Source organism: Salvia splendens, unplaced genomic scaffold, assembly GCF_004379255.2.
Source record: "Salvia splendens isolate huo1 unplaced genomic scaffold, SspV2 ctg679, whole genome shotgun sequence".
Taxonomy (NCBI): Eukaryota; Viridiplantae; Streptophyta; class Magnoliopsida; order Lamiales; family Lamiaceae; genus Salvia; species Salvia splendens.
Genome location: NW_024599344.1, coordinates 9,486 through 32,986, shown reverse-complemented (window position 1 = coordinate 32,986; position 23,501 = coordinate 9,486). Strand labels below are relative to the sequence as shown.

General features: G+C 41.7%; 1 long non-coding RNA gene and 1 pseudogene across 1 annotated transcript; both read left to right on the top strand.

Annotated features, from left to right (window-relative positions):
* The first annotated feature begins 2,595 nt into the window (after positions 1–2,595).
* LOC121790948 lies at positions 2,596–21,319 on the top strand (annotated as a pseudogene).
* Positions 21,320–22,093: 774 nt separating this feature from the next.
* On the top strand, positions 22,094–22,632 carry LOC121790946. Its single transcript, XR_006048430.1, has 2 exons — positions 22,094–22,236; positions 22,329–22,632. It is a non-coding gene; the product is annotated as an uncharacterized LOC121790946 (long non-coding RNA).
* The last annotated feature ends 869 nt before the right edge of the window (positions 22,633–23,501 follow it).

Genomic DNA, 23,501 nt, shown 5'->3' with positions numbered 1-23,501 from the left:
TTTCTTTTACAACAATGTCATTCTCGTCAAACAGTTCGGTATCAGTTAGCTCATTGTCAATGTCTTCACTTTCAGATGGATAATAATTCAAATCTATATCACAACTCGACTCTTCATCGTCACCCACATTTTTCCCAATATTTTCAGCAGCTACTTCCTGACTTTTCTCCTCAAATCCATCTTCCAATCTCCTCCCACCATCTATAAATATACTAACTGTTCTAATTATGTGAGAAAGATATGTCAACATTTGCATAACTTCTTTATCAGATTTTATAATCACATACAAATTTCGATCGGGAATTTGTAGCACATCTTAGACCATGACATAAAGCCTAATTTTTTTTAACTTCTTCCTCAATGTCAAAATAGCCAAATTTATCAGAATCAAAGCCATATCTCCCAATAAATTCTCCCCCAATATAATTTTTAACATCATCTACGTCTTCAAAACCACCTCCATAATGAAAATAAATGGCAAATTCATCACTGCAAAAAAGAGAGTGGAGCACAGTTGCATCATACTTAGTAAACACTTGCCATTTAATATAAATCAGGCATGTGTTTGTGTGTTTGCTGGAAGTGTGTTTTGAGCACCACAATAAAAATCCTTTTTAGGCATATTATCAAACGTGTTGAGAGTAAGCATCCCCCAACAAAAAAAATAAGAAAATCACCAAACCCTACCAAAAACATAGTTTAATACTTCAAAATTAATCACATAACTTACCTATGCAACTTTTCTCCAGAAGATTTGGATGACTTGGGACCACCAACAACTTTATCCATCATTTAAAAATGAATGTGCTCGTCCAAGAAAAGAAAAATATTTAGAGAAGTAATGGTGAAAGGGTGAGAAAGGTGAAAGGGTGAGAAACACGGTGGTAAAAAAGTGATGAATATGAAGGTTTTCTTATTATCCAAGTCAGATTTTATTTATTCTATTTTTTTGCCACATATGTAATAAAATAATATGCATTTTCCACATCAACTTCAATTTGATCGGAATTCTTCAATGGGGGAAAAATAAAAAAGTCCAAAGTTCATGGATTTATATTCAAAAAATAAAGTTCGGGGGAAAAAGTAGAAAAAATTGAAAGTTCATGTATTTATAGACTAATAACCCAATTCATTTTGCAAAACTTTTTAGATTTTAGTACAGTGAGAATAAATTAGGTCAAAACACAATAAGAAATATAATATGAGTATGTGAGTTGGACTAATAGTAAATATATCAAATTCGAATACATTGTGATATAATTTTTAAATTCATATTCATTTACCTATAAAATGATTATAATATTTCAAATTATATCAACCTAATGCAATTCCACTACAAATTGCTACCAATAATTGTTCATACACAATACAAACACACAAACCAGTTGGAATTGGAACGGGGGATTACCACGTTAGCAAAGAGTAAGAGACAAAATAAAGATAAAATGAAGATAAAATAAAGTAAGAGACAAAAGAATAAAGCAAAAGAGTAAATAAAATAATAGTGATTGAATATTTTATTGTTTATCAAAAAATGAAATAATGACTCTATTTAATAGAATGAATAGAATTCTTTTTTAACACGAAAATTAAGAAATTATGTTAAATACTTAAATGAAGATAAAATAAAAACAGGAGAGAAATAAATTAAGAAAGATAAAAAAAATAAATGAAATACGAGAATAAATAAAATAATATTATTATATATTTTTTTCTTAAAAGGAATGATTCAATTTAGTTATGGCCAAGTGACTAGTTTATATCCTCTTCTTTTCTTGGTATTCATTGCATAAAATTTTATAGGGTTCGTGCGTGGAAATAACAGAAATACTTTGGTCGCAGCCAACGAAGAATGATGTGTCCTAAATAAGTAAATTAAAAAAATCATAAACATTATAAAAATATTAAATTTAATAGGAGTACTTATTTTACAATAAATTAACTTTAATATCAATCAATTTAATACATAACACTATAGTTTAATATGTATTTTTAAAATTAACCCAGATTAATTAACTAATGATTAATATGTCTATCCTATATACGTATAGATTTGTGCAGCTTAAATAAGATAAGCATGATGTGAAATTGTGGAAATCTCTAACAAAATAGATTGAGAAAACAAAATTACTGCTGTTAATATTAGTCAGTAGAGTAACAGTAGTTGATTTACTGCTCTCCGCCAAACAAAACTAATACGCAATTTACAAGCATCTTCTCCTTCTTCCCCTCTGTTTCTCAGCAACACCACGCCTCGCCTCTGCCAATTCAGATTCATTCAATCGATTATCATTCTTGCTGCTTACCTCACCGATTTCTCTCTTTGAGGCCTCAGCTGGATCGCCTCCTTTTTCCCTTCACATTCATATTTTTTATCAGAAAAAGAAGAGAAGAAGAAGAAATTTTTGTATATGTGTTGTTTTTATGTGCCTAATTCTGATTTTGTTTCTTGAGTGAGTGGAGGAGGATGGGATTACAATCTTCCGATAGAATATGCTGGAGGAGTAAACCATAATTTATGAATTTCAACTGAATCATTGTTCTAATCTATCTATAAATCTATCAATAGAATAGAATAGAGGGAGGATTAGGGTTATGGAAGAGGGCTCCACTACTGCTACTAGGGAAGCTGAATCCCCTCAACTCAGCGAGAGTCCAACATCTTCGTCTTCCTCATCATCATGGCGCCCTAGGCCGCTTGCCTTCCGCCCTTATTCCCCAACTCTCCACACTAATACCAACCCTCAACATTTGCGAGTTGTCGTTAGAAGACCGGTATGATTTCTCCGTCCATCACTCTTATTGTTTTTTCATCTGTCACAGCAACAGTGTAGTATTTCCTAATTTCACTAATCATGTGCACCACCGTACTATAATAGATCACAGAAATTTATAGGTTGCATTCAACATCAGGCAGTATATGAAAATTAAGAACAAAGTAGGCCATCAAAGTAATTAGGAAAACTAAAGATGGAGACCATTCACTTGTTGGGCCCCAAATAAACTTGTTGAATAAATACTACTCATTGTATCAGTATTTATAGATAAATTCAAATGAGTAGGTATGCGACGGGTAAGGTATGAGTCGTATGACTGTGGTTGTACAAACACAGGGAGTACGTTTAAGTCCTTTATAACAAATCAATTCCAAAGTACTATAATCACATAACTAAACTGTGCTTGGGCATAGTTTTCGGATAGAGCATCAGGCGTTTTGTTGAGACAAAGCAAGAACGAATTTCTGAAGCCTTAATAGTCGAGTCCTCATATAACCTCATTACCATGTTTACTTGAAGAAAGGCAATTGTTTTTGGGATAACACAGAAAGTCAGAAACTGCCTCACTGGGAAGGAGGGTAGGAGAACAATATATTCTAGTTATATATAGGAACTGATTTGCAAATTACAGGGGCAGGTTATGATTATCAATTTATTGTCAGGTGGTGTTATATTATATCCTCTGCCTAGAAATTGATCTCCTTTCTGGTTTTGCCCTTGTTTTCTCCATCCAAGTTGCAACTATTATTTTTTTGGCATGCTCCTTATCTGTATTCTGTCATTTTTTGCATGGAATTTATTTGCTTTCTGTACCCTTTGTTAAACTAGTAGATCCATTTTAGAATTTTCTTTTTGTTTGGTTGCAGTTTGGTTGCCCGCTTGACTAAGGATATTGTTGAGATATATCAATTATGCAACCCTCTGTTCCGTTATTCAGAAGAATTGAATCTAAAGAGGTTCTTGACGTCACCATCAACTGGACTTTTGAATGATGGCTGCGATAATGAACATTCAGACCTAATCCTTACCGTAAATTATTCCCTGGTTAACTCAAACATAAATCAAAGGTATGCGTATCTCAGTGTCTGGGCAATTTGCTTAAGGATTTGAAGAAATACTTGCCTTTTTGGTAGCATTAATTCCATATTTAAATCATTAAATATTTTGAACTCAAGATGATACATTTTGAACCTGTAGTGGGTTACTTGCATAATACAAACACTTATCAGAATATTGTCTTTTTGTAGTTTGTTTTAACACTTAGCAGGTGGAAAGTAAACAGAATGACTGCTTTTTTTTATGACTAATGCACCAAACCTAATTTCTGGTTGTATATCAAGATGCCATTAGTGTTGTACTGTTGTACACATACTGTAGGGTTCTAATTGTCACAGTTAGTTTACCCTGTCTTGCTACTGAATTCGCATGAAGATATTTTTTGCCGTGCTCAACATAATTGTTTGAATAAAACATCTTCCTGTCAGTAATTGCCTGATATTTTAAACCAAGTGTCGCAAGGACAACCTAATGTCATGGAACAAGGAAAATGGCTAAATAATTCAAGGAATGGCTCGCAATGATATAAGTATTGCTGTAGCTATCTAATCATCACTCAGCAATAATGAAAAAGCAACTTAAAACTGGATCGATCGTCTTGATTCTGGCATTCTGCCTGTATGAATTTGCAAAAATGGATATTCTTTTACTAAAGTTTATTACATGTTATCAAAAATTATTTGACGTCTGCCATTTTTCACACCTCTTTTCCCCTTTTAGTGGTTCTGCTTCTCACTTGTCTGTTGGCAAATGATTTTTTTCATCTACTTCTGTATGCAGGTATGTTGTGAAGGATGTTCTAGGCCAAGGTACATTTGGGCAGGTTGCTAAGTGTTGGGTAGCAGAAATGAACAGTTTTGTTGCTGTGAAGATAATAAAAAATTTACCTGCTTTTTACCAGCAGGCACTTGTTGAAGTTGCTATCCTAACAACAGTAAGCCTGCTCTGTACTTGGTTTTGTCATTTTTTCTGGTTCAACTAAAACTCTTTGTGGTAGATTTTCAGCCTTTTGTTTCTTTGTGTAGTTAAATAAGAAGTTTGATCCTGAGGATAAGAACCACATTGTTCGGATATATGATTACTTTGTACATCAGAATCACTTGTGCATTGTCTTTGAGCTTCTTGATGTTAATCTGTAAGTTATTGGTCCACAAATATTTCATTTAGAGATTAGTATTTTTTTGCTTGATCACACCCGGGGAGCTTAGCTGCATTGCCTTGAGAATCTTGTATCAGGTATGAGCTTATCAAGCTGAATCATTTTAAAGGATTGTCGTTGAGCATCGTGCAGTTATTCTCAAAACAGGTTATACATTTTCCTTTATCAAAGCTGAGCGTGGATATTAAGAAAGTTCATTCATGAATATACTGTTGAATTTGTCAATGTGTTATAAGGTTGATTTCTTGTCATTCTAGATATTGCGGGGATTGGCTCTTATGAAAGACGCTGGCATAATTCATTGTGATCTAAAGCCAGAAAATATTCTGTTATCTACAAGGTGAGCTACTCCTTGATGATTTGAACCCAAAAAAAAAGAATGCATCTTGTTTTCCTTATATTTCTAAATGATTGAGTCATAACCTTGACAGTGTGAAGCCACCAGAAATCAAAATCATAGACTTTGGATCAGCTTGTAGAGAAGATCGCACTGTTTATTCTTATATACAGGTAAGTAATTCTCATTTTGGGATTTATAAACTTGTTGATACCAATTTTGGTTTAGTTTGATAAGCTATTAAACTTTTTGTTTGCAGAGTCGGTACTACAGATCACCAGAAGTTCTTCTTGGATACCAGTATCCTTGAAAATGATATAAACCCCCACCCCCACCCCCACCCCATCAAAAAACTAATCTGTTTTGTTGGTAGACCGGGACCATGGATCTTACCTTAATTGAGAAGCTAATCTTAATCACAGTACTTCTTTGGGAAAAAGGAAAGCAAGTGTTTAATAAGTCACATTGGTTTGAGGAACTAAATTCTTGGGCTACATTTATTTTCTTCTTCTCCTCTGCTCTGTTATTATATTTTTATTATGCTTTCTACCCATTCCATCAATTCTTTATGATGCAAAAACGATACTTTTGTAGACCTTAACCTTGCATAGGTACACCACAGCTATTGACATGTGGTCACTTGGGTGCATTGTTGCCGAGTTATTTCTTGGGCTCCCATTGTTTCCAGGAGTTTCAGAGTATGATCTTTTGCGGAGGATGATTAAAATTCTGGGGTATGATACATCATCCTCTTTCTTTCTTGGAATTTAATTAGCTAATCTTTTGACAAGTGAAAAGCAAAGGTTGAGGTTTATGTTTCTGGAGATGTTTACCTTCGATCCTTACGTTTCAGTTTCAATTATTATCTTTGTTTGGTCATGTTTCAGTTTTTTTAAATGAAAGCCCCTATCTACTCTTCAGTTATTTGGAAACTTTCAATTACCCAAACGTCTTACGGCGATTCCCTTAAGGTCTGGTTCTGCTAGTTAATCTGTAATACCCGAAAATTTGTGGAATTTTATTCTTTTAATTAAGGATGAAATTCTTTTCTATGTTTTTGTGTTTAAAATTTGGTGTGGAAAATATTTTGTGTTTATTTGATTGTTGTGGATGTGGTATTTTCTACCTAGGCAAATTAAATGTAATTAAATAATTAATTAAGCCATGTTTTTAAAAATCCTAATTAAAATTAAATCTCTCTCTCTCTCTCTCTCTCTCTCTCTCTCTCGGTTTCTCACCCCCTCCCCACTAATTTCTCAACCTCCCCCACTCCCTCTTAACCGATACATCTTTCCCTTTCCAATCTCTCCCCACATCGTTTTCTCTCCTTTCTCTCTTGCAATTGCTCTCAACACCGGTAAGCTCCCTCTCTCCTTCTCCCTCTCGGTTCTCATCTTTTTCATTCACTCCCTCTCATCATCGTCTTGAATTCCTCAAGGTGATACCCTCCTTCGTCGTGAATCGGAGTCGGAAAAGGAAGTAAAGCTTTTGCGTTTCGTTTGAACCATCCGGGGAAGGTAACCCCTAACCCTTGTTTAATTCGAAAACTCATGCATATAGGACGTTTTTGGATGGGTTAGATGTTGAGTAGGATTTGTGGCTATGTGCTTGTGTTGAACATGTTTTCGGTGATAACTGACAGTGGGTTCCGACCCCTTTTTGACTGAGCAAACGACCTCCTTTTGGTACGATTTTTTAACTGTATAAACTTTGGTGTGTCTTCTGTGTGGTGTGTAATTTTCAGCCTCTTTGGATGTCGTATGAATTTATTATGATTTTTGCAAGTAAACTGCGCAGTTCTGCGTGTTGTATGTTTTGGGAGATGTTTTCATGTGCTTTTGGCGTGATTCTGAGTGATATGTTTTTGTGATGAATGTGGGTGTGTTTGGCCAAGAGATGGCTCGGGAAAATCTGTGTTTGGCTCAAGGGTTTTGTGTGGGTTGGCCGAGAGATCTAGGGTCCGGCCTAGGGCAGGCTGGTGGGAAGTTTTGAAGGGATGATCCCAGGTGTTTGGGTGTGTTTTGGGACGTAGAATGCGTGGTGGGAATGTCGTATAGGGTTTGAGAATCGGAAGTTGAAGGAAAGTGAGTGTACACGGAACCAGCGGCCGAGGTGCCGAACAGATGGCCGAGGTGCCGAACAGACGGCCGAGGTGCCGAGCATAAGATGCCGAGGTGCCGAGCAGGCGGCCGACGACGGTCGGTCGAGGTGCCGAGCCGGACGGCCGAGATGGTCGGCCGAGGTGCCGAACAGGCGGCCGAGACGGTCGGCCGAGGTGCCGAGCCGGACGGCCGAGATGGTCGGCCGAGGTGCCGAGCTGTGCCGAGATAGGTGCCGAGCTATGCCGAGACAAGTGCCGAGCTGTGCCGAGACAGGTGCCGAGCTGTGCCGAGACAGGCGGCCGAGGTGCCGAGCCAGGCGGCCGAGAAGGTCGGCCGAGGTGCCGAGCCAGGCGGCCGAGACGGTCGGCCGAGGTGCCGAGCCAGGCGGCCGAGGTGCCGAGCCAGGCGGCCGAGATGGTCGGCCGAGGTGCCGAGCCAGGCGGCCGAGACGGTCGGCCGAGGTGCCGAGCCAGGCGGCCGAGACACCGAGCCAGGCCGAGACGCCGATCCTTTTTCCGAGCTTTTTCCGAACCTTTTCCGAGCCAAGTGAGCCGTTGCACAGTAAGGGTATGCCAGGGCTTGGAGTGCTGTGTTCGTGTGTCGTGTGCGCGTTTTGGGTACGTCGTTTGCGTGCGGGGTGTGTTTTGAACGTGTGGCTTTGTGTGTTTGTTTTGTAATATGTTGTTAAGTGTATGTACGTGTAACGTGCTAGATGTTGAAGTCGTCCACGTAGGAATCATGCATTGTCGTTTAAACCTCGTTTACCCTGACTCTAATCATGATATTATTTATCTTTCAAAAGGGTGATCTTTTTCGAGGAAAGTGTGGTTGAAGGGAACTGTTTTAAAAGCTAAGCAATCGAGGTGGGCTTTTCTACCCTACTTTTATGTGGGTTATCTTTAAATACGGACTTTGTTCCGGAAATGTTTATGGAGGTGAACTGTTTGTCTTGCCAATTATTTTGTTTTGAAACCTATCTGAAGTGGTTTACCACATATGTTTAATCGAATTCGGGTCTGTTGGGCTGCGAACCCTCAGGCTAGTGTACACGAGACTGGGTGCCATCTGAGAGCAAGTTGGCCGGTCTAGATGACCTGGGGTGTGGCCACGCCCCTTGTCATGGTTTGGATCAGATAGTGTATGATTGATGGAATAAGGGTGGCAATATCGGAAAATGACTGCGCAGTCGAATTTATGAAATGTGTTTTGTGTACTTGGGTTATTTTCATTATACTCAAAACCCCAATGTTACACTGTTATGGCATGACAAACTTTGTTTTTGGCGTGTGTCCACTGAGTGCATTAAGTACTCAGCCCTGCATGTTGTTTTCTTAATGTGCAGGTTGAGCGGCGATGGGGAGGACGGATGTTGAGCAGTTAAAGCCAAAGTGTGTTTTTATCTTTTGGATGGTGTCGTGTCGTCATACCCGGCATCATCTGTCTTTGGGTCTTTTCCGCTGCTTGTAAACCGTCACGATGTTTTCATTTAAAACTCTGAATACTTTAACTCAAGAATGTCGTCACAGTACTTTGTTTTGAATTGAATTTCCTTTTATTAAATGTTTTGGGTCAAATATTCTTGTTACCCCCCCCCTTTCTTCCCCGCTTCTTTATCCCCCCCCTAGTCGCGGTCCACCGTACTTCCTATCCTTAGGAAATGCGGGCGTGACAGAGTGGTATCAGAGCCTAGGTTTTCTCTTTCTGCTCTGGACCCAAAAAAAAAATCTTTTTCTGACTGGGGTAAGTTTTCAAAAGTGTCATTGGCTCAACATCCGACTCATCGCACTCAACCAGAAATGAGGTAATGAAAATTTCGAAATTTTGGAAAGTATATGGAAGTGGAGGAAATTGTGATTTTGGTGTTGAAAATGTTTTATGTAAAGTTTAAGTAAATGTTGAGACTTGTGGAAGGGTACAACGTGATGTGGAAAAGTTGGAAATTATTTGAGTTATGAACTGTTATGGTGTTATGAACTGTTGATGTATGATGAACTTATATGAAAGCATGTGGCTGATGTGTGATGATATGATGACGTGAATGTTGATGTGAGCTTTTATGTGAGTATGTGTTGGCCTTTTGAATGTTTGAACTTAGACGTGATAGAATTTCACTAGTGCTTCTTGGACCTATGATAGATAAGAGCTTTTGGCCTTTGAACACCAGCGGGTTTGGGTTAGAACAGCGATACGTGCATACACTCTCTCTCTCTCTCTTCTTCGGTTATGCACTCTGTTTTTATACGCGAGGCGGTTGTTTCTGTTTTTCTATAGATGGCGCGTATGTTCCGAGCCCCGCGACGGAGTGATCGCGATAGACTTAGGGCACAGAGGGTGCTCAGAGATTATAGAGTGTACCGGAAGAAGGATCACGTACCGTTGATCGAGTTCGTGGCACACTTCGACACCCTCTGGAGGGCAGCTCAGGAGTTCGGAGTGACAGAGCATGACGGCATTGAGAAGCTAATAGATTTGCTTCCCGATAGCTGGAAGGAGTGGGCCGAAAGAACGGCGAGGAGGTACACGTGGCATGAGCCCGCTACCGATGACATGGTGGGTGACATGGCTGGCTTTCGGAAAGCCGTGTATTGTGCACTGGTGGACTCTCGAGAGGAGCAGCCCCCACAGGAGGTGGAAGAGAGGGTCGTGTATCAGGACAAGTATGTGAGCATGTACGAGGGTGAACAAGGGTATGAAGATGTTTATGAGGAGGCTCTGCCAGGGAACTCCGAGGAGGACGACGACGAAGACCCGGAGGAAGGGCCTATGGATGAGGATGATAGAGTCGTAGTCTAGAATTGGAATAGTTCGTTGTCTTTTCAGTTTTTGCTTTCAGTACGATCTACTCTTGGGAACAATGTTGGCCTTCTTTCTTTTAATGAGAATTTGATTTTGGTTTATATCCTATGTGTTGCATCTTATACTACATGAAGGTTTTATAAGAAAATTTTGAGAAAGTGGTAATTTTGGATGAGAATTGTAGTAACACTTTTGGATATTGAATCAGAATGCCGCCAAGACGTGCACGCCAACCACGACAAGGACCCAACGTGGAGGCACCACCTCCACCACCACCGCCACCACCACCTCCACCCCCGCCTCAACAAGAAAGATTCATAGTTACGTTCTCAAGGCAGAATCCCCCGAAATTTGACGGACAGGGAGACCCATCCAAAGCGGAAGAGTGGATACGCGGCCTCGAGCGTATCTTCAGGGTCATGGAGTGCACAGATCAGGAGCGCATTGCTTGCGCCACCTTTCAACTATCGGGTGATGCCGATTACTGGTGGGAGACTCGGCAGAGAACTATGGATCCTGCACGCCTGGAGGCGCTAACATGGGAGGAGTTTAAGGTGGAGATTGACAACAAGTATGTTCCAAAGACGTACAGACGGGCCAAGGTGGTAGAGTTCCACACACTAAGCCAAGGCCGAATGACTGTAACCGAGTATGACCGAGCCCTCGCGCAGATGGCACGATATGCGCCCGAGTTGATGGACACCGATGAGAAATGGGCGGTGAAGTTCCGGGCCGGGCTCAGAGATGAGATAAAGGCCGCATTGGCCTGTCGAGGAGAACTCTCCTACTCGGAGATCTTGACTTGTGCACTGGACGTGGAAGATGCACTCCCTAAGCCAAGAGTTGTGGCAACAACAAACGCGACACCTCTACAAGCTCAGCCGGGCCACCAAGAGAAGCGGAGGTGGGATGGTGACCAGGCTCAGTATGGTGGTAAGAGGCCACAACACATGAGGAACCCACCCTACAATGGCGGGAGATAGAATACTTTCCAACCGAGGGCAAACTTTCCGCCGAGGAACCCTCAATGTGGGAGGTGCTTCAAGTATCACGCCGGGGAGTGTCGAGACCCTAGGTGCTTCAACTGTGGTGGGAGTGGCCACTACATCCGAAATTGCCCAAACAAGCACATGGGAACGGGAACGAGACAGAACCAGCTAGGTTTCCGTCCACAATCCCAGGCACTACCTGCACCTCCACCGCAACAACGCCGCCAAGGATTACCATCGCAAGCAAGGGCCTACGCCTTGAAGGGGAAACAGCCGGCAAACGGGAAAGAAACCTTTGAGCAAGGAAACTTGGCAGGTATGGGCACACTTCTAAATATGCCTATAGTTGTCTTGTTTGATACGGGTGCGTCGCATTCCTTTATATCAACGTCTTGTGTGGATACTTTGGAATTACCTACTGTTAAGACCGAACCCACTATGAGTGTGACCTCACCGGTAGGCGGGGCTATAGATATATCCCGATCTTGTGCATGTGTGAACTTTGGAATAGGTGAACTCAGTTTAGTGGCTTATAATTTGCAAGTAATGACGATGGGTAGCGTAGACATAATCTTGGGTATGGATTGGTTAGCGGAGAACCACGTTACCCTTCATTGTAGAGAAAGGAAAATTTCGTTTGAAACCCCCGGAAAAGAGCCGATGAGGTTTCACGGAGTCCCAATGAGCCGACGCAAGTCCATTATCTCTGCGCTGCAAGCCACTACAATGATGAGGAAGGGATGTCCAGCGTACCTTGTTTATTTGAATGGGGAGGAGAAGAAAGACAGGAAGATAGAAGATGTGGCGATAGTGAGTGAATATCCCGACGTCTTCCCCGATGCGTTGCCAGGACCCCCACCCGACAGACAGGTAGAATTCACGATCGATCTGGAGCCCGGATCGGCACCAATATCCAAAGCACCTTATAGAATGGCGCCAAAAGAGTTGGAGGAGCTTAAGGTGCAACTGCAAGAGCTACTGGAATTGGGATTCATTAGACCTAGCGTGTCACCATGGGGAGCACCAGTGTTATTCGTAAAGAAGAAGGATGGAACGATGAGGATATGCATCGACTACCGGGAGCTAAACAAACTAACGCTGAAGAACAAGTATCCACTACCAAGGATAGACGACTTGTTTGACCAACTTCGAGGGGCAGGAGTCTTCTCTAAGATGGATTTGAGGTCTGGGTACCATCAGCTGAGGGTTCGGCGAGAAGATGTACCCAAGACAGCTTTTCGAACAAGATATGGTCATTATGAGTTCGTTGTAATGCCTTTTGGACTGACGAACGCCCCGGCAGTGTTCATGGACCTTATGAACCGCGTGTTCCATCCATTTCTGGATCGGTTTGTCCTGGTTTTCATCGATGACGTGCTTGTTTACTCAAAGAACGAGGAGGAGCACAAAGAGCACTTGAGAACCGTCCTAGCAACTCTAAGGGACGAGAAACTATATGCCAAGTTCAGTAAATGCGAGTTTTGGCTCAAGGAAGTAAATTTTCTTGGACATGTAGTAACTTCAGATGGAATTCGTGTAGATCCGGCCAAGGTAGAAGCGGTGCAGGAGTGGAAGTCACCTTCTACACAAAACGAAATCCGAAGCTTTTTAGGACTGGCGGGCTATTATCGAAGATTCATCGAGGGATTCTCGAAGATAGCAAGGCCAATGACGCAACAACTGAAAAAGGGAGTCAAGATGATTTGGACGCCAGAATGTGAGGCGAGCTTTCAGTTGTTGAAGGAGAAATTGACCACCGCACCAATCCTAGCTGTGCCGGAGCCAGAGACTGACTATGCGGTATATACGGATGCGTCGAAGGTGGGACTGGGATGTGTGCTTATGCAGAAGGGGAAAGTGATTGCATATGCATCGAGACAATTGAAGCCCCATGAACTGAACTATCCGACGCATGACTTGGAACTGGCAGCTGTGGTACATGCTTTGAAGATCTGGAGACATCATCTTTATGGAGTCCGTTGTGAGATATACACGGACCATAAGAGTCTAAAGTACTTCTTTGAGCAAAAGGAGTTGAACATGCGCCAACGTAGGTGGCTCGAGTTGGTAAAGGACTACGATTGTGGTATAAATTACCATCCGGGAAAAGCAAACGTAGTGGCCGATGCTCTTAGTAGGAAGTCTCAATCTCAGCTGGCCACCTTTCTTACTATCGAGGAGAGTTTAATCCAAGAGTTCAGTAAGATGCGGTTGGAAGTAGTGAGAATGCCCGAGACTGTGGAAGGAATAGTAGCCACGTTGGTGATGGAACCCGACTTAAGAGCCAGAATTGTAGAAGCTCAACGGCGAGATACGTTACTAGAGAAGATTCGCTCAGAAGTGAGGACGGGTGAACTCGGAAATTTTCGTGAGGCAGCGGATAATGGTCTCACATACAAGGGAAGGTTGTGTGTGCCTAAGGATGAAGGCCTGAGGATGGAAATCATGAGAGAAGCACATGAAACCCCATACGCTGCTCATCCAGGGAGCACCAAAATGTATCAAGACTTGAAAAGACAGTTTTGGTGGAACGGTATGAAAAAGCATGTTGCGGCGTTTGTGGAGAGATGCCTAGCATGTCAACAAGTAAAGGCGCTACACCAACGGCCGTATGGGAAATTGCAACCCCTCGAGATTCCGGAATGGAAGTGGGAACATATTGCAATGGACTTTGTGGTAGGACTGCCAAAATCCCAGCGAGGGAACACGGTGATTTGGGTGATTATAGATCGCCTCACCAAATCTGCCCATTTTGTGCCGGTTCGTGCCACTTATGGATCCGATCAGTTGGCTAAGGTATATGTACGGGAAATTATACGCTTGCATGGAGTTCCAGCGACAATCACATCTGATCGTGATGCTAAATTCACTTCTAGATTTTGGACAAGCCTGCAGCGCGAGTTGGGGACTAAGTTGAATTTCAGTACAGCGTTCCACCCGCAAACCGACGGGCAGTCGGAGAGAACGATACAAGCATTGGAGGACATGCTACGAGCCGTGGTGCTAGATCGAGGCGTAGGTTGGGAAGAAGTGTTGCCCTTGGTAGAGTTCGCTTACAATAATAGTTACCAGGCGACTATCAAGATGGCTCCATATGAGGCCTTGTATGGAAAGAAGTGTAGATCGCCACTTTATTGGGATGAAGTGGGTGAGAGAAGAATTCTCGGACCAGACTCTGTAGAAGAGATGATAGAGATTGTCCGACAAATCCGTGGGAGGATCAAGGAGGCACAGGATCGACAGAAATCTTATGCGGATGTTCGAAGGACCGATTTACAATTCGAGGTCGGAGAAAAGGTCTTTCTGAAAGTTTCCCCTTCTAAGGGAATAACTCGTTTTGGAGTGAAGGGAAAGCTGAGACCCCGATTTATTGGTCCATACGAGATTTTGGATAGAGTCGGCGTGGTAGCATACAGATTGGCCCTACCACCAAGCTTCGGAAATGTGCACAACGTTTTCCATGTGTCACAATTGAGGAAGTATGTGTATGACCCCACACACATCGTTCACCAAGAAGAAATGATGGTCCTAAATCCCGATCTAAGCTATGAGGAGAAGCCCGAGGCCATTGTGGATCGAAGAGTGCAAGAATTGAGGAATAAGTCAGTTGTTTCGGTGAAGGTACGGTGGAGGAATCATGGAGTCGAGGAGGCAACATGGGAATCAGAAGATAAGATGAGAGAGAAGTTTCCAGAACTGTTTGAGTAATCTAACAAATTTCGGGACGAAATTTTTGTTAAGGTGGGAGGAATGTAATACCCGAAAATTTGTGGAATTTTATTCTTTTAATTAAGGATGAAATTCTTTTCTATGTTTTTGTGTTTAAAATTTGGTGTGGAAAATATTATTTGTGTTTATTTGATTGTTGTGGATGTGGTATTTTCTACCTAGGCAAATTAAATGTAAGCCATGTTTTTAAAAATCCTAATTAAAATTAAATCTCTCTCTCTCTCTCTCTCTCTCTCTCTCTCTCGGTTTCTCACCCCCTCCCCACTAATTTCTCAACCTCCCCCACTCCCTCTTAACCGATACATCTTTCCCTTTCCAATCTCTCCCCACATCGTTTTCTCTCCTTTCTCTCTTGCAATTGCTCTCAACACCGGTAAGCTCCCTCTCTCCTTCTCCCTCTCGGTTCTCATCTTTTTCATTCACTCCCTCTCATCATCGTCTTGAATTCCTCAAGGTGATACCCTCCTTCGTCGTGAATCGGAGTCGGAAAAGGAAGTAAAGCTTTTGCGTTTCGTTTGAACCATCCGGGGAAGGTAACCCCTAACCCTTGTTTAATTCGAAAACTCATGCATATAGGACGTTTTTGGATGGGTTAGATGTTGAGTAGGATTTGTGGCTATGTGCTTGTGTTGAACATGTTTTCGGTGATAACTGACAGTGGGTTCCGACCCCTTTTTGACTGAGCAAACGACCTCCTTTTGGTACGATTTTTTAACTGTATAAACTTTGGTGTGTCTTCTGTGTGGTGTGTAATTTTCAGCCTCTTTGGATGTCGTATGAATTTATTATGATTTTTGCAAGTAAACTGCGCAGTTCTGCGTGTTGTATGTTTTGGGAGATGTTTTCATGTGCTTTTGGCGTGATTCTGAGTGATATGTTTTTGTGATGAATGTGGGTGTGTTTGGCCAAGAGATGGCTCGGGAAAATCTGTGTTTGGCTCAAGGGTTTTGTGTGGGTTGGCCGAGAGATCTAGGGTCCGGCCTAGGGCAGGCTGGTGGGAAGTTTTGAAGGGATGATCCCAGGTGTTTGGGTGTGTTTTGGGACGTAGAATGCGTGGTGGGAATGTCGTATAGGGTTTGAGAATCGGAAGTTGAAGGAAAGTGAGTGTACACGGAACCAGCGGCCGAGGTGCCGAACAGATGGCCGAGGTGCCGAACAGACGGCCGAGGTGCCGAGCATAAGATGCCGAGGTGCCGAGCAGGCGGCCGACGACGGTCGGTCGAGGTGCCGAGCCGGACGGCCGAGATGGTCGGCCGAGGTGCCGAACAGGCGGCCGAGACGGTCGGCCGAGGTGCCGAGCCGGACGGCCGAGATGGTCGGCCGAGGTGCCGAGCTTGTGCCGAGATAGGTGCCGAGCTATGCCGAGACAAGTGCCGAGCTGTGCCGAGACAGGTGCCGAGCTGTGCCGAGACAGGCGGCCGAGGTGCCGAGCCAGGCGGCCGAGACGGTCGGCCGAGGTGCCGAGCCAGGCGGCCGAGACGGTCGGCCGAGGTGCCGAGCCAGGCGGCCGAGGTGCCGAGCCAGGCGGCCGAGATGGTCGGCCGAGGTGCCGAGCCAGGCGGCCGAGACGGTCGGCCGAGGTGCCGAGCCAGGCGGCCGAGACACCGAGCCAGGCCGAGACGCCGATCCTTTTTTCCGAGCTTTTTCCGAACCTTTTCCGAGCCAAGTGAGCCGTTGCACAGTAAGGGTATGCCAGGGCTTGGAGTGCTGTGTTCGTGTGTCGTGTGCGCGTTTTGGGTACGTCGTTTGCGTGCGGGGTGTGTTTTGAACGTGTGGCTTTGTGTGTTTGTTTTGTAATATGTTGTTAAGTGTATGTACGTGTAACGTGCTAGATGTTGAAGTCGTCCACGTAGGAATCATGCATTGTCGTTTAAACCTCGTTTACCCTGACTCTAATCATGATATTATTTATCTTTCAAAAGGGTGATCTTTTTCGAGGAAAGTGTGGTTGAAGGGAACTGTTTTAAAAGCTAAGCAATCGAGGTGGGCTTTTCTACCCTACTTTTATGTGGGTTATCTTTAAATACGGACTTTGTTCCGGAAATGTTTATGGAGGTGAACTGTTTGTCTTGCCAATTATTTTGTTTTGAAACCTATCTGAAGTGGTTTACCACATATGTTTAATCGAATTCGGGTCTGTTGGGCTGCGAACCCTCAGGCTAGTGTACACGAGACTGGGTGCCATCTGAGAGCAAGTTGGCCGGTCTAGATGACCTGGGGTGTGGCCACGCCCCTTGTCATGGTTTGGATCAGATAGTGTATGATTGAGGGAATAAGGGTGGCAATATCGGAAAATGACTGCGCAGTCGAATTTATGAAATGTGTTTTGTGTACTTGGGTTATTTTCATTATACTCAAAACCCCAATGTTACACTGTTATGGCATGACAAACTTTGTTTTTGGCGTGTGTCCACTGAGTGCATTAAGTACTCAGCCCTGCATGTTGTTTTCTTAATGTGCAGGTTGAGCGGCGATGGGGAGGACGGATGTTGAGCAGTTAAAGCCAAAGTGTGTTTTTATCTTTTGGATGGTGTCGTGTCGTCATACCCGGCATCATCTGTCTTTGGGTCTTTTCCGCTGCTTGTAAACCGTCACGATGTTTTCATTTAAAACTCTGAATACTTTAACTCAAGAATGTCGTCACAGTACTTTGTTTTGAATTGAATTTCCTTTTATTAAATGTTTTGGGTCAAATATTCTTGTTACCCCCCCCCTTTCTTCCCCGCTTCTTTATCCCCCCCTAGTCGCGGTCCACCGTACTTCCTATCCTTAGGAAATGCGGGCGTGACAGAGAATCCACTCGCATATTTAAATCACTTCCACCTTTTTTATGCCTGCTGTTGTCTGTCTAACAAATGTCCTTTACTGTTGATCTTTGTGGTCTGGTGCCTCACAAAGTAAATTAATGAAATTGAATCCTGCTCTTGGAACGAAATAAATTTGGTTCAGGGCACATCTTGAATAAAATTGTGGACTTATGATTGAAAATGTTGTTTGAATTTAGATAAGCTATATGCTCTTAGGTAAAGCATAAGCATAGATTGGGTAAAGCATCATGTCTACTTGAGATATCGAAGTTTGACATGTTGTCCAAGACACACAACTAGATGCTGCAAATGGCATGCTGTCAATACACTCAACAAGATGCTGCAACACTCCTTGATGGAAGTTGTTTCTGTTTCCCACCCCAATCCTGCTGCTTCTCGACCATAATCACACACTACCTCATGGCATTTCCACAGTCGTTGTCGTCCAGTGTCATTTTCTAAACTACGATGTTAATTAACTAACTCTGCTCTCCAGGCTTTTCCGATTCAAATTGCTAAGATCTAATATATTATTATGGTCATGAGAGTAAAGGTGGTGCAAATTGCTCCAAGATTTCCTACCATGCGATCTTCTTTCCCTCGTTCTTCCCCATTTCCATTTCAGAGATCTTTAGATGTAATTTGCCTCAAATCTATTAATGGCTGAATTTTAACTTTATTACGAAGATCTACCCTCTCAATCTGAGAATCAATGCTAAACAATATTAGATATTTAGGCATATTTGTTTTACTTCATCTCTTGGAATACATTATCAAGTATCTTTCATTAATTAGTTTACAAACTACAACCAAACATTGCATTTGGGAACCTCTGCTTTGTGAAATTTTACTTTGCTCAGATGTTAAATATCTTGTAAGTTGGTTTAGTCTGCTAAATTTGCAGAGTCCAACCTCCTGATTATATTCTAAGGAATTTAAAAAACACTAGCAAGTTTTTCAAGTTTGTTGGGAGCATCAACCATGATGACAGAGACCAGACTCACAAATGCAATTGCAGCATGTATCAGGTTTTGACTGAAGAAGAATATGCAGCTGTAAGCGCCTTTTTTAAACTTTTATTAGGTTACAGCTTGATGATTTTTCATTGTTAGGGTTTTGTGTGTTTTCTGATATGTACAGATTCTATGTAGTATTTATCTGTATTTGTGCAAATAATAATCTCTATGCATATACATGTATAATATACTTATTAATGGATGTGTAGCTGTCTATATTGAATTTTGGGGTCAGCTTCATAGATTCCTTTTATATCAATTTTCAACTGTACTACACTACACGGTCCTCACCTTATTTGTTTAAAGAAAATTGCCGGAAAAACCATGAAGTTTGGTCAAGATCTAGTCTGTCGTGCGACTTTGAAAAATCATCGGGAAAATCATGAAATTTGGATTTGTTCTCAATTATCCCACAGCAAAAAATACGGTCGCCTATGTGTAATATATTTATGATGTTTTTCAACCAAATAACTCCGTTTTGTTTTTGAATAGACGACATCATTTAACTCACTGGTGGTGACGGCTTCCATATCAGATACAACTTCTGACCAAACTTCATGGTTTTTCCAACAATTTTACGTTTTCTAGTTATATGTTTATTCCTTTCCTGTATTTAGGATTTGGATTGTTGTTTGGGATCTTGTATTATCTCACCTTTTCCAGTTTATCATGTTGATCCATAAGTTGGTAAAGGCACATTGCTCTCCCTAACCATCGTAACGAGTTCTCTGGTGCTCATCTGATACGTTTCCATGAAATAATGTGGCTTATGAATTAATATACTTGTATCATACTTATGGTGGGTCCTGGTGTAATATTGTACTGTAATAACTAAGTCAGCATGCTCTCCTAGTTATTTTAGCGCTTCTTTTTTCAGAGGGAATCGAAAAAGCCTTCTATAGGAAAGGAGTACTTCAACCATATGAACCTTGAAGCAATTGTCACGAAGTACCCTTACAGGAAGAATTTGTCAGAGGAAGAATTCCATAAAGGTTATCATTAAACTCTTCCAAGAAGCTACCTAGGGAGATAACTTTCTATTTTATTATACATTGTTTTTGTGATACATTATTGACTGTCTATTTTAACAGAAAGTCAAATACGATTAGCTCTTATTGATTTCTTAAAAGGGCTCGTTGAATTTGATCCGGATAAAAGGTGGTCACCTTTGCAGGTATTGAAGAACTTTAGTATCTCATAAGTATGGTCATTTAATTGATTCTCTTTGTCTGATAGCATTCAATTATTAATGTGTTTTAGGCTTCAAAGCACCCTTTTATTACTGGGGAACCTTTCACATGCCCTTTTAAACCTGCTCCAGAGACACCTTACATGGTGAGTAAGTATGGATGAATTGCCTTCTATATAAATGCATTGGCATGTTTCTGTTTTTTCTTTTACCTTCTGGAAGATATAAAAAAAAGAATCCAACCATTTTTGTTTGTGTGACATGTGAGTTAAGGCTTTCCCCATGAATGAACTGGTGAAGATCTTGATACAGACACTTGATTCATTCATTGATCTGTATCTACATTTAGTTGTGTACATGACGCTTCCTATTTCTTGGATAGTTTCACCAATTTTATAATTTTTGCTTCCTTTTCCAGCCCGTTTCTCAAAATGTTAAGGTGGACCACCATCCTGCTGGGGGTCATTGGATTGCCACTGGTCTGTCTGTTAATAATGTGAGGAATTTTCATTCAATATGTTATGCAGTTCCTTTTGTTTATCTGGATGCAAAAATTTGACTTTGCAGGCCTTCTTATGTAGCAATCAGGAAGAAACAGAGCTATGATACCCAGCAGCCCACATTACCAATTTATGCCACATGTGCATCCAGGTAGTTATGGTAGCTTGGGAAGCCATGGGAGCTACAATGATGGCCTGGGGCTTGGAAGCAGTTATGGAAGTTTTGGTGACAACAACAATTTCCATGCATTTTATTCTCCGGCAGGTCCTTCTGGAATGAATCTCTATGCACAAAGTGGTAACTCATTTCTTGGGAATAGTCCTGATACTAGGCGCATGATGGCAACTACCACACGGCGGTGGAATTGGTTTTTAGCCCTGGAAATTTTGCACCTATGTCCCTTGGTTCTAGCCCTTCCCAATTTACTCCTCCTAGCTCCTATAGTCAGATTTCAGCAGGTTCGCCCAGACATTACGGTCCTCCTTCTCCTGTAAGAGGAAGTTGTCATGGATCTCCTTTAGGAAAGATGGCATCAGGAAACCATCACCACAGAAGAAAGAATTGGTCTCGTCATGGAAATTTACATTCCCAAGAGACTGCATCGTCTTCTAACTGTCAAGGAAATGCCATCGATATGAACTTCTGCCAGCCTGAGGGGAACTCTCAGGTATTTGTAGGCTCTCCATCTCATCGACAGCCCAACTTAAATGCATCAGCATGGAGACCACCCCAAGGAGGGAGGAATGTAGCATCAAAGCACTCCTCTTCACACATGCAACTAATCCAAGGGGTGCAGTTGAAAAGCATGAGGCTAATAACTCACTGCCTGATCCTGGAGACTGGGATCCCAATTATAAGTAAGCATGTAGTAATGCATTTTGACATAAGAAACATCACTTGTTTGATGGAGCTCATTCATATAGATGTTCTGATTATTTATGTGCTTATGTCTTGTGAAATTGTCAATTGGATCTCCTTGTAATTTGTACATGGTTTTATATTGCACTATTTTTGATTTTTTCAGGAAGAACTTCTTTTGCAAGAGGATAGTTCAGATGTGCACAGCATGACAAATCAATTTATCAAGGGGATGGACTTGCGACCACCCTTCAATGTCCATTGAACCGTTGATTGGAGCTGGAAATTCAAGTCAGGTCTCCCAGTGCTGCTCTTTCAGTGCAAAGGTAAGCTTTATATATGCAGAATATATGAAGGACAGTCTTTAAAACATATTTTTCTTTCATTAATCCATTTTACCGTAGCTTTCAGCACAGTAGACATTACTGCTAGTAGTAGTAGTATCAGATGTAGACCTCTTTCGTGACTTGTTAAAAAATAAATTGCAAAATTTATCCTTAGTTTCAACTATATCTGATATTCATATTTAGCATAGTTGTATCCCTTGGTGTGGCTATGTGGACAAATAATTGAACTTTGCCACTGCAATTGAAACTATGACTGCCTTGCTTTGATATCATTGGACAGTAAAGCCGAATGTAACTGTTTAAAGAGGATGAGGTCTTTCAAGCTTTCTTGGAACTACTCCATTGTTAATAGAGAGGCTCAGTCTAGTCTTTTTCTTTTTGTTGTTGGATCACTTAGGCACGAAGGGCCTATTCAGTCTTTTTATCTTGGCGAAGCAGGGAGCAATCCTCCAATCCATGGTTATGTCCACACAACATATTCAACGCCTCATTTGGCGCTGAATTCTCCCAGCCGCTTGGGGCAGCAGCCAGTTCAGCGGCACAACATAGGGAGATCAGCTCAATTTCATGACGGTTATGATCCCCTGTCTACATTTTTGTGAGGTATAGAGCGTGATGCCTCGACCGCCCCCTCCCAATATATTCTAACACAAACTTACTTACAGGAGGACATAGAGGAAGCTACTCGGTCTCCAATGCACCTCATGGAAGAAAAGATTACAGAAGGAATGCATAATGTAAAGTGTTATGATGAGATGAGGAGGAGAAATCATTATTTATATGTTAGCATTCCATTTCCTGCAACTTGCATTTTTTTCCTTTTTAAACACATTTTTTTCCTTGAGAGTTTATTGAGAAAAGAATGACTTTCGACGTGGCTCTCTGGTTTGAAATGGGTAAAAGAAAGAAATTGTTTTTGGGGATTGATATAGATATAAGACAAATGGGTTATTTATCATTTTTGTTAAATATGATGGCAATATCGTAGAATCCATGATAATAGATACGAATTTGTGTTTGCGCACACACCACTCGAATCACCTCCAAAAATCCAAACCAGCCAATAGCAGTTGGCCACTCCCTTCTTCTTTATCGAAAAAGAAATGATACAACTATCTTAGTATTATGGTTGTCGATTGCAACATCAGTTTGATATTGTCTGCGTTAGGTCAAGCACCTTGAATTAATTGGGGCTGGACAGAAATTTTATACACGAAGAATTAGTTTTATAATATGAGTGAAAAAAAGAATTTAGAAAAAAAAAAAGATAGAGTTAAATCATGAATAAACATATTTAAATCGTGAAGATGATAGATAGTAAATGGATGGAGAGTGAGTTTTACAATTTCTGCGTTGTAAGAGCATCCACAACCGTGCTCTTGCCAGCGGCACGGTTGTGGGTCCGGCCCTACTTTTTCTGCCTGCTCTCTGGCAAGAGCACAATACCCACAGCTGTGCTCTTCCGCAAGGACGAGCACAATTAATTTAAAATTCAATTAAACAAAAACATTTCAATAATACTAAAATTCATTAAAAAAATCTAAATAATATTACAAATGACAAATACAATAAAAACGACATAATTAAAATCCTAAAAATTAAAAATTACATAATTAAAATACTAAAAATTAAAAAACCCACTAAGCGTTGCCGAATTTCGCCCACATGTGTTTGATTAGGTCTTCTTGTAGTTGATTGTGGATTCGGGTATCGCGCATTGTGTGTCTTGTCTTGATTCTCTGGTCAACCGTCGTATGCTCGCCTCGGCGTGGGGGAGACCTCGCTGTTGAGCCGGCCGGCTGCGGCGTGATACTTTGCCGGTCGGCTGCATCTGGACC